Source organism: Montipora foliosa, chromosome 3 (assembly GCF_036669935.1).
Source record: "Montipora foliosa isolate CH-2021 chromosome 3, ASM3666993v2, whole genome shotgun sequence".
Classification (NCBI taxonomy): Eukaryota; Metazoa; Cnidaria; class Anthozoa; order Scleractinia; family Acroporidae; genus Montipora; species Montipora foliosa.
Window position 1 is genome coordinate 9,127,430 of NC_090871.1, and position 12,500 is coordinate 9,139,929.

Sequence of the window (12,500 nt, forward strand, 5' to 3'; positions counted from 1 at the left end):
TGACCACCACAACCACTGTGACCACTATGACCACTGTGACCACCATGACCACCACAACTACTGTGACCACCACGACCACCGTGACCACCATGACCACCACAACTACTGTGACTACCACGACCACCACAACTACTGTTACTACTATGACCACTGTGACCACTATGACCACTGTGACCACCATGACCACCACAACGGCTGTGACCACTACGATGACTATTACCACGATAACTACCACAACTACTATGACCACCACGACCACCACAACTGCTGTGACCACCATGACCACCACAACTACTGTGACCACCACGACCACTTTGACAACCATGACCACCACAACTACTGTGACCACTACGACCACTGTGACCACCATAACCAACACAACTACTGTGACCACTGCAATCACTCTGACCACCATGACCACCACAGCTACTGTGACCACTATGACCACCACAACTACTGTGACCACTTCGACCACTGTGACCACCATAACTACCACAACTACTGTGACCACTATGGTCACTGTCACCACCATAACCACCACAACTACGATGACCACCACGACTACTGTAACTACCACAACCACCACGACAGCCACCATTTTATTTTGGCAGGAAGCATACAGAAATGTCAGTCCATATATGGGCATAAGATCAGATGTGCCCCGGAAACAAGTAGAGGTGTCACACGACCGGAAATGTCACCTGAACTCGGGTGAATGTTAGTGTTAGTATTAGTGTTACATTTGTGTGTACAATAGTTAGTGTATATGTACTCTCCATATTGTACCTCTGCTGTTAACCTTTAATTTAATTTATCTGATCCAGCGCCCTGACATTTTTAACTTTATAGTTATTTCAGGGTGCTTGTACTCTTTTAGTTATCATATTTAAATTTAATTGTTTTTGTAGCCTACTTTATTTAAATCTCTCGGGTACAATAAGTATTATTGTTGTTGTTGTTGCCCCAGGGAGTTTGGGAGGGGAAAAGCGGTTTGTCAAAGCACATGGCTTGACCTCAACACACACCAAGGATTTTGCATAAGCATTGTTTTTGTTTTCTCTTGGGACCATTGTAAGTCCCACGAGAAACTGGAAACAGTGTGAGTGGCCCGTGATTAGCAACCATGGACAGCTGTTTCGGCCTTGTTGGACCTCATCAGCATAGCATAGTCAACGTACCAGGCGGGTGTCAGTAGGCATCCCTTTACAGCAATTACCAGTCACACGACTTTCTTTTCGACACGGAATTTGGGTAAACAAGAATCAAATGTTTCCATGACAAAGTCGACTGCCGCCAAGTGAACCTACACGACCACCACAACTACTGTTACCACTGTGATCACCATGACCACCACGAGCACCACAACTACTGTGACCGCCGTGACCACTATGACCACTGTGACCACCACGTCCACCACAACTACTGTGACAACTACGACCACTGTGACGACCATGACCACCACAACTACTGTGACCACTATGACCACGACGACCACCACAACTACTGTGACCACTACGATCACTCTGGCCACCATGACCACCACAACTACTGTGACCACTATGACCACTGTGACTACCATGACCACCGCGATCACTGTGACCACCATGACCACCACAACTACTGTGACCATCACGACTACTGTGACTACCACGACCACCACAACTACCATTTTATTTTGGCCGGAAGTATACAGAAATGTCAGTCCATATATGGGCATAAGATCAGGAGTGACCCGGAAACAAATTGAGGTGTCACACCACCGGAAATGTCACCCGAACTCGAGTGAATGTTAGTGTTAGTGTTACGTTTGTGTGTACGATAGTGTATATGTACTCTCCATATTGTACCTCTGCTGTTAACATTCAATTTAATTTATCTGAACTAACTTTATAATTATTTCAGGGTGCTGGTACCCTTTTAGTTATCATATTTAAATTTAATTGTTTTTGTAACCTACTTTATTTAAATCTCTCGGGTACAATAAATATTATTGTTGTTGTTGTTGCCCCAGGGAGTTTGGGAGGGGAAAAGCGGTTTGTCAAAGCACATGGCTTGACCTCAACACACACCAAGGATTTTGCATAAGCATTGTTTTTGTTTTCCCTTGGGACCATTGTAAGTCCCAAGAGAAACTGGAAACAATGTGAGTGGCCCGTGATTAGCAACTATGGACAGCTGTTTCGGCCTTGTTCGACCTCATCAGCATAGCATAGTCAACGTACCAGCCGGGTGTCAGTAGGCATCCCTTTACAGCGATTACCAGTCACACGCGTCCCTCAACGACTTTTTTTTCGACACGGAATTTGGGTAAACGTCAATCAAATGTTTCCATGACAAATGCGACTGCCGCTAAGTGAACAGGACTATATTGTCATAGAAACATTTGATTGACGTCTACCGAAATTTAGTTTTTATAAAATAAGAGAAACCGTTGGGGAGCGCGTTTCACTGATAACCTCTGTAACTGGCAGCTCCACATACAACAACTGTGGTAAGGTGGGTTGGTGTTATGGTGTATCACCTTGATTTTTGTGTTGTTCGAAGACCTCGGAACGATGTTTTTGACTCGCTGGAGCGTGACTCATGTAAAGCAAAATAGGGGACGTTCCATTTAGTATCCAACAACCACCATTAGTTTAAAGCTGTTTAATTAGAGCTAAGATTTTTGCAGCTGCCTCTAACGACAAACAGTACAACATTTGTATCAGTCAAGAAAAGAGGCCAACAAGAATGGTTACTCATAAACGACTCCTATCAGTCAGCTAAGAAAATTAGCAACAAGAGGCTACAAGTAGCCTATACTCGGGCCTGCAAAAGTACAGTCGTGTATCGTTAATTTAGCACTATAAAGAAAAAAAAAAGAGAAAAGTCTGTGCTTCTTGCATCGGCCTTACATTGCGATTCTCATAATGTTCCACTGTGTATGTAGTGAATACCCGGACCCAGATTATCTTCATTACAGGAGTTAACAATAACCACTGGACGATGGAAGCGAGTTGAAAATAGTGTATTTATTCCCAAGTGGCTAAGCACATTGTTTTTTACTGATCGATGGGTATTCTTGCTCAGTGTTTGAGAAAGGAAACGCTTATTGAACGGTTTAAGATGAAAAGAAATGACTCATCGAAACATCTTTTTCAGAAAAAAATGAAAGAGAAACGAAGTTTAGATGTGAAAACATCTTTCCAAGGTGACCAAACTTTCGTACAGTGCTGCACGTAAAAAACACTTTGTCACGTGCGCGACACGTGAAGATCCGCACTATATCTCAACACTTGAAAATACTTTCGGAAGTACACAAGTTCCTTGAGGATGGCCATGCCAAATGAATCCAAACCACGAGAATATAAATACTCACAGTAATCTGCACCCAATAATCAAAATAAATGTTATTTGCCAGCTGGGAGGTCCGTATAGGGAGAAACTGTGACCGAGGCCGCAGGCCGAGGGTAGCTTTTTCAAGAGCGATGTCCCAGTTTTTTGCTACACGGACCGATCCTTTGCTGGTAAATAACTTTTTTTTTTCTTCTCTCTCCCATCCTCTCTTAAAATCACTTGTTTTAATTGTTGACTTGCATCGCGCTTGATAGCGAATGCAGTATTAAAGCGACTTACAAACTGAACGTTTCAAAGAGGAATATTTTTATTTGAATTCTATTTCCAAACCTCTTGTCCAATGAAAATATGAGAAATGTAAACGGGGTCGGTGTCAAAAAAATAGTGCCACGTGGGTTCTATTGTGCATTACCCAATCAAAACAACGCCACGTGCTTTCTATTGTGCATTGCCCAATCAAACACCGCCACGTTTTTCTATTGTGCATTTTGCTGCACAGGAAAAAAATAAAACTTAAATCAAACGTATTTTATCAACCTCATTCCCAGGGTCTCTCGAGCGAGGAGAGACCCTGGTAGGGTCTGGTCACGTGCTTCCGTGACAATTGAAAACACTAGGGAGGGGTTCTCTCTAAACAAAGAATTTGTCGCGTTGAGCTTTGTCGAATTCAAAGCGAGGCATGAGAGCTTCGCGCTGCGACTCCGTCATTACCTGCGATGTTTTACAGTAGCCTTCATGCTGCAATTCCGCATAGTATTTATTCTAACGTTAATCTAAAAGTTAAACAAGTTATTTGCCTCGAGGCAATTTACCATGGCCGTGATGTTGTCGCCGTGTTACCCACTGGATATGGAAAGTCGGTAATATTTCATCTTCTTCCTTCGTTATTCCTCGACAAAATCAACTATGAACGTGGAGCAGCAGCTCATCGCGTAGTAATTGTTGTTTCCCCTATAAATGCGCTGTAGTCTCAGTATAGACAAAATTCTTACTAAGCCGCCCCTCCCTTCATTGGATAAATTGTCATCTCCCAGATTCTGCGAGACACGTGACCAGAGCCTACCAGGGTCTCTCCTCGCTCGCCCCAGGCGTTAAGATAAGAGACCCTGGGAACGAGGTTGGTATTTTATAACTCGTGCCCCTACGGGCCCGAGTAAAAAGGCATTTCACGAGGGAGAGCCAGATAATAAATTGAACCAGAAGTCCATTCCCCGGAGCTTCCATCTGTATTGTACCCTTGAGTCGTATATTTCTATTTTTAGATCTACTAAATAGTGACGTATGTGATTGAGAATAGAATACAATATGATTTTATTTGCTCAGTTCATAGTTAATGTACAATTTAAAGTCGGAAACAAACAGATAAATCGATAAAATAATCATAATTACAATGTTAATTAATTAATTAAATTAGAAAGTTGAAAATTGCCACGCCGGTTTGAGAATATAAATCATGCACAAAAATTAAAAAAACAGGTTTGACAAGTCGCAACTGGACTGACTCATCCATTTCTTTGGATGCGCGGCAAGTCAAAGAATGTCGAGGCGGCTGGCAGAGTCGTCTTTCCTCTTACCGACTTATCACCACAACTACTGTGACCACCACGATCACCACAACTACTGTTACCACTACGACCACTGTGACCACCATGACCACCACAACTACTGTGACCACTACGATCACTGTGACCACTATGACCACCACAACCACTATGACCACTGCGACCACCATGACCAACACAACTACTGTGACCACTACGATCACTGTCATCACCATACCCACCAGAACTACAATGACCACCACGACCACCAGAACTACTGTGACCATCACGACCACTGTGACCACCATAACCACTACAGAAACTGTGACCACCACAACTGCTGTGACCACTACGACCAATGTGACAGTCATGACCCCTACAACTACTGTGACCACCACGACCACTGTGACAACCATGAACACCACAACTACTGAAACAACTATGCCCACAACAACTACTGTGACCACTATGACCACCACAACCACTGTGACCACCATAACAATCACAACTACCATGAACACCACAATTACTGTGACCATCACGACCAATGTGACAAGAATGACCACCATGACCACCACAACTACTGTGATCACTACGATCACTGTCACCACCATAACCACCAAAACTACTGTGACCACTATAATCACTGTCACCACCATGACAATCACAACTACCATGAACACCACCATTACTGTGACCATCACGACCACTGTGACAACCATGACCACCATAACTACTGTGACCACTACAATCACTGACACCACCGCGACCACCACAACTACTGTGACCACCACGACCACTGTGACCACAACAACCACCACAACTAAAATGACCACTACGACAACCACAACCACTGTAACCACAACGATCACTGTCACCACCATAACCACCACAACTACTGTGACCACCATGACCACCACGACCACCACAACTACTGTGACCATCACGACCACTGTGACCACCATGACCACCACAACTACTGTCACCAGCACGATCACTGTCACCATCATAACTACTGTGACCACCACAACCACCGTGACCACCACAACTACTGTGACCACGACGACCACCACAACTAGAGTTACCACTACGACCACCACAACTACTGTGACCACCATGAACACAACAACTACTGTGACCACTACGACCACTGTGACAACCATGACCACCACAACTACTGTGACCACGATGACCACCACAACTAAAATGACCACTACCGCCACCACAACTACTGTGACCAGTGCGATCACTGTCACCACCATAACCATCACAACTACCATGAACACCACAACTACCGTGAAAACCATGACCACCACCACTACTGTGACCACTACGATCACTGTCATCACCATAACCACCACAACTACTGTGACAACCACGACCACTGTGACCACGACCCCAATCACAACTACAGTGACCACTACGACCACCACAACTACTGTGACCACTACGATCACTGTCACCACCACAACTACTGTGACAACCACGACCACTATGACCACCATGACCACCACAACTACTGTGACCACTACGATCACTGTCACCACCATAACCACCACAACTACCGTGACCACCACGACCACTGTGACAACCATGAACACCACAACTACTGGGACTACTATGCCCACAACAACTACTGTGACCACTATGACCACCACAACCACTGTGATCACCATGACCACCAAAACTACTGTGACCACTACGATCACTGTCACCACCATAACAATCACAACTACCATGAACACCACAATTACTGTGACCATCACGACCACTGTGACAAGAATGACCTAAAACGACCACTACGACCAACACAACCACTGTGACAACTACGATCACTGTCATCACCATAACCACCAAAACTACTCTGACCACCATGACCACCACAACTACTGTGACCACCATGACCACCACAAGTACTGTGACCACCACGACCACCACAACTACTGTGACCATCACGACCACTGTGAGCACCAGGACCACCACAACTACTGTCACCTCAATAACCACCACAACTACTGTGACCACCACGACCACTGTGACCACCATGACCACCACAACTGCTGTGACCACGACGACTACCACAACTACAGTGATTACTACGACCACCACAACTACTGTGACCACTACAATGACTGTCACCACCATAACCATTCCAACTACGGTGACCAGCACGACCACTTTGATCACCATGACCACCACAACTACTGTGACCACCATGACCACCACAACCACTGTGACCATCACGAACACTGTGACCACCATGACCACCACAACTACAGTGACCACCTTGACAACTGTGACAACCATGTTTATCATGACCACCACAACTACTGTGACCACTACGATCACTGTCACCATAACCACCACAACTACTGTGACCACCACGACCACTGTGACCACCATGACCACCATGACTACTGTGAACACGACCCCAATCACAACTACAGTGACCACTACGACCACTGTGACCACCATGACCACCACAACTACTGTGACCACTACGAGCACTGTGATCACCATGACCACCACAACTACTGTGACCACTACGATCACTTTCACCACCATAACCACCACAACTACTGTGACCACTACGATCACTTTCACCACCATAACCAGCACAACCACCATGACCACCACGACTACTGTGACCAACCACCACAACTACTGTGACTACCACGACCACCACAACCACAATGATAACCACTATGACAACCACCAAATTATTTTGGCCGGAAGCATACAGAAATGTCAGTTCATATATGGGCATAAGATCAGAAGTGCCCCGGAAACAAATTGAGGTGTCATACGACCGGACATGTCTCCCGAACTTGGGTGAATGCTAGTGTTAGTATTAGTGTTACGTTTGTGTGTACGATAGTTAGTGTATATGTACTCTCCATATTGTACCTCTGCTGTTAACATTTAATTTAATTTATCTGATCTAGCGCCCTGACATTTTTAACTTTATAATTATTTCAGGGTGCTGGTACCCTTTTAGTTATCATATTTAAATTTAATTGTTTTTGTAACCTACTTTATTTAAATCTCTCGGGTACAATAAATATTATTGTTGTTGTTGTTGCCCCAGGGAGTTTGGGAGGGGAAAAGCGGTTTGTCACAACTAACATGAAACAATGTGAGTGGCCCGTGATTAGCAACCATGGACAGCTGTTTCGGGCCTTGTTCGACCTTATCAGCATAGCATAGTCAACGTACCAGGCGGGTGTTTTAGGCATCCCTTTACAGCGATTACCAGTCACACGCGCCCCTCAACGACTTTTTTTTCGACACGGAATTTGGGTAAACGTGAATCAAATGTTTCCATGACAAATTCGACTGCCGCCAAGTGGGACTATATTGTCATAGAAACATTTGATTGACGTCTACCGAAATTTAGTTGTTATAAAATAAGAGAAATCGTTGAGGAGCGCGTTTCACTGATAACTGCTGTAACTGGCAGCTCCACATACAACAAATGTGGTAAGCTGGGTTGGTGTTATGGTGTATCACCTTGATTTTTGTGTTGTACGAAGACCTCAGAACGATGTTTTTGATTCGCTGGGGCGTGACTCATGTAAAGCAAAATAGGGGACGTTCCATTTAGTATCCAACCCCCACCCCCACCCCCTATATGCTGATTCCTGCCATTTGTTGTTGTTATTTGTTGCTGTTTTAGTTTTTTTCAAGGGAAAAAGTGATCCCTACCAGTGAATTTTTATGGCAAAAAAATGTTCCTACCCTCTCTCAGGTAAATTAAGGCATGGGTAAACAATGATTTAATCAAAACGTGATGGGGGGTGGTCTAACTCGGAGCACTTAAGCATTAGAAAGATGAAACTTTGCCAGACACATACATGTGTGGTTTCTGTCAATTTGGTATGTTCCAAATATAATCATGTCACGTGACTGCATGCGGCCAGAAAACAATAAACTGTCTTTAGACAAAAATGGCAGCACTTTTTGTTGCGTGTTATTGAATCGGACTGGTTTAGGACAATGTGTAATGCAAGCTTCTACAAAACTGTGCTTGGCCTGTTTTGGATTTTTTACTGTTGTTGAAAATAAACGGTTTTTTCAACTAGACCAAGTCCCCCAAGGAGGTTTTATCCCATCTTGACGCCTTCGCTTTTAATTATTTTACAAAGGCCAAGCACAGAAGTGATATACTAATCGGCCTTAACATTATGCAACCGGTAAAACAATTGAGAACACACGTAAAAGTGTTGCCGTTTCAAAAACAAGCTTTTTAAACAGATGGAGGTCACGTGACCTAATTTGCGTAATTAAAAATAATGGAATTGACTAAAAATGTAAGCAGCTGAAAAAGTTTTATATCTCTACATCTAAAGCTGTAAGAGATAGACCACCCCATCACTTTTGAAGTGAACAAATTACGGCAAATTGAGACCCATCCCTTAATTTACCTGAGCTCTCCCCGAGTGACTTAGCGAGTGGAGGAGGTGGCTGAAAATCAAGGCTAACCATCAGTTTAAAGCTGTTTAATTAAAGCTAAGATTTTTGCAGCTGCCTCTAACGACAAACAGTGCAACATTTGTATCAGTCAAGAAAAAAGGCCAACAAGAATGGTTACTCGTAAACGACTCCTATCGGTCAGCTTAGAAAATTAGCAGAAAGGCATTTCACGAGGGAGAGCCAGATAATAAATGGAACCAGGAGTCCATTCCCCGGAGCTTCCATCTGTATTGTACCCTTGAGTCAACCCTTTCCGTATATTTCTATTTTTAGATCTACTAAATAAGGACATATACGAATATGATTTTATTTGCTCAGTTCATAGTTAATGTACAATTTAAAGTCGGAAACAAACAGATAAATAGATAAAATAATCATAATTACAATTCTTATTAATTAATTTAATTAGAAAGTTGAAAATTGCCACGCCGGTTTAAAAATATTTATCATGGAGATTGATCATGCGCAGAAATTAAAACAACAGGTTTGAGAAGTCGCAACTGGACTGACTCATCCATTTCTTTGGATGAGCGGCAAATGAAAGAATGTCGAGGCGGCTGGCAGAGTCGTCTTTCCTCTTCCCGACTTATCTAGGAAGATCGAAAGAGACTCTGCTCGCAGGGTAGGGTTCCTGGTGACGTAATAAATCGCTGACCATAGGTCTCTTATGATTGGCTATTGTGAAAACACCCACTGAAGCCCCCTGGGAGGTGCTTCTAAAAATAGAAAGATACAGGAAAGGGCCGACACTAGTGGTAAAGCAATCTCGAACCCAGGCTCTCTTCTCCTCCTTTGACGTCGAGGTTGGCAGGGAAGATGCTTTTCTCAAAGACGTCATCAACTCAAAATCAAAATCCAGAGGTGTTTTGAATTTTTATCTACGGCTGGAGGTTGAAGAAGACCTAAAAAATAATCTTTTTTTCAAGTATCCAGTTACATGACGTCTTTCGTTTGGAAAGTACTGCTGCATTTTGAATTTCCGAATTGTCACCTTGCGGGACACCATGATACAAAGCTATTTGGTTGAAAAAAAAAGGTCTATCCCTATGAATCTCAGCAGTTTGAGCGTTTCAAGTACATTAGGAGATGTGTTCTTACACATTTTATCTTGAGATCGAGAAATGTTCTTGTTATTATTGATTTCTGGCCGCCATATTGGCGCTTAACGGAGGTTGCACAAACATGGCGTCTCCATACAAAACTCTGTAAAGTTGCGTGAAATGATTCGACAAATAACTCAAAAATGATGCACCGCACAGACCTGAGAATTGGAGAGGAGATTTCTAAAGTTGTCTCCTACAACATTCTACGTTTTTGGCTTTTTTCGTTGAATGGTTTCAATTTTATTATTTCGTTGGGTGACGGTAAAAACGATTTTGCAAGAAAAACCTAATTCTGCCTTCACTACAACGAGCTGGCTTCAATGAGAAACAGTTTATTACGGATGTGTCAGTCAATCCACTGCTTAACGTGACATAAGCTACACAAAGCATTAACATTATACTAAGCTAACTTACACGAGCATTTAATTAAAATGAATTCCAATTGTGCCACACCAGTTACGAAAACCACTAAAAACCACCCTTTAGAAGTGCCCATAAATAACTTGGTACGTATTCGTCATCTAATACTGCAACACCACACCCCAAGGAAAGGGCACATAACATTAAAAAAATAAAAAATAGCATTGCAAAACAAAACCGTAAAGGAAAACATGAAGGAGCAGCGATCGACCGACATAGAATGACAAAATATTCCCGCCAGACTCTTGCCCCCCCTGTGAAATGTGAAATGAGAATTGGGAGCCTTGCCTTGTCATGGAATGGCAGAATTACCCAGAATTCTTTTTGGGCCTGAGCGAGGCAACTTGAGCGTTGAGGAGCACGAGACTGGCACTCATCGAATGGCTGAAGCGCGGCCAGAGGAAAAAATGTGTAGCCAGATACTCAGGAGAAGACCTGGTGTGTCCTGTTAACGTAGATTTTAGATTTCTGAACAAGTTTTTATCCTAGAAAATTCGTGACAAAGTTGTGCTTTCATTTCGCTGTAATCCTCGTGTCAAAGGCGGTATAATGTAAATAAGAGAATAACGAGATTTATATTTCCAGATTACCTGTCCTCTTACTACTAAAGTGAAACTCTACATCTCTATACAATAACCGCATTCAAAATCTCCTCATATTACTTTATAAAAGTATGTTTTTAAAAAAAACCGCTTTAATATACATTCACTTCTTGTCATTTATCATCATTTACCTTCACGTTCATATACCTTCATTCACGATCATTTACCTTCATTAACTTACATTTACCTTCATTCACGTTCATCTACCACCACCTACCTTAAGTTACCCTCACTCACCTTCATCTACCTTCATCTACCGTCATTCACCAGCGTTCGTCTACCTTCATCTACCTTCAATCACATTTATTTGCCTTAATATACCGTTATTCACGTTCATCTACCCTCATTCACATTTATTTACAAATACCTTCATCTACTTTTATCTGCCTTCATTCACGTTCATCTACCTTCATCTACCTTCATTTACCTTTATTTACCCCCATCTACCTTCATCTACTTTCAATCGCAATCATCTACCTTCATTCACCTTAATATACCTTCATTCACGTTCATCTACCTTCACCTACCTTCATTTACCGTGCCTTCATTTAACTTCATTCACGTTCATCTACCATCATATACCTTCACTTACCTTCATATACCTTCGTTCATGTTCATATACTTTCATTAACATTCATTTATCTTCATCTACCTTCATTTACCTTTAGTTACCCTCATCTACCTTCAATCGAAATCATCTACCTTCATCCATTTCAATATATCTTCATTCACGTTCATCTATGCCTTCACATGACCTATACCTTCATTTACCTTCATTTACGTTCATCTACCTTCATATACCTTCAGTTACCTTCATATACCTTCGTTCACGTTCATATACTTTCATTTACCTTCATCTTCCTTTATGCACGTTCATTTAGCTTCATCCACCTTCACGTATCCTCCTATACCTCCATTCAAGTTTATTTACCTTCAGCTACCCACGTCTTCATTCATCCGCGTTCATTTATCTTCATTTACCTTTATTCACGTTCATTTGCCTTCATGTACCTTCACTAACGTCC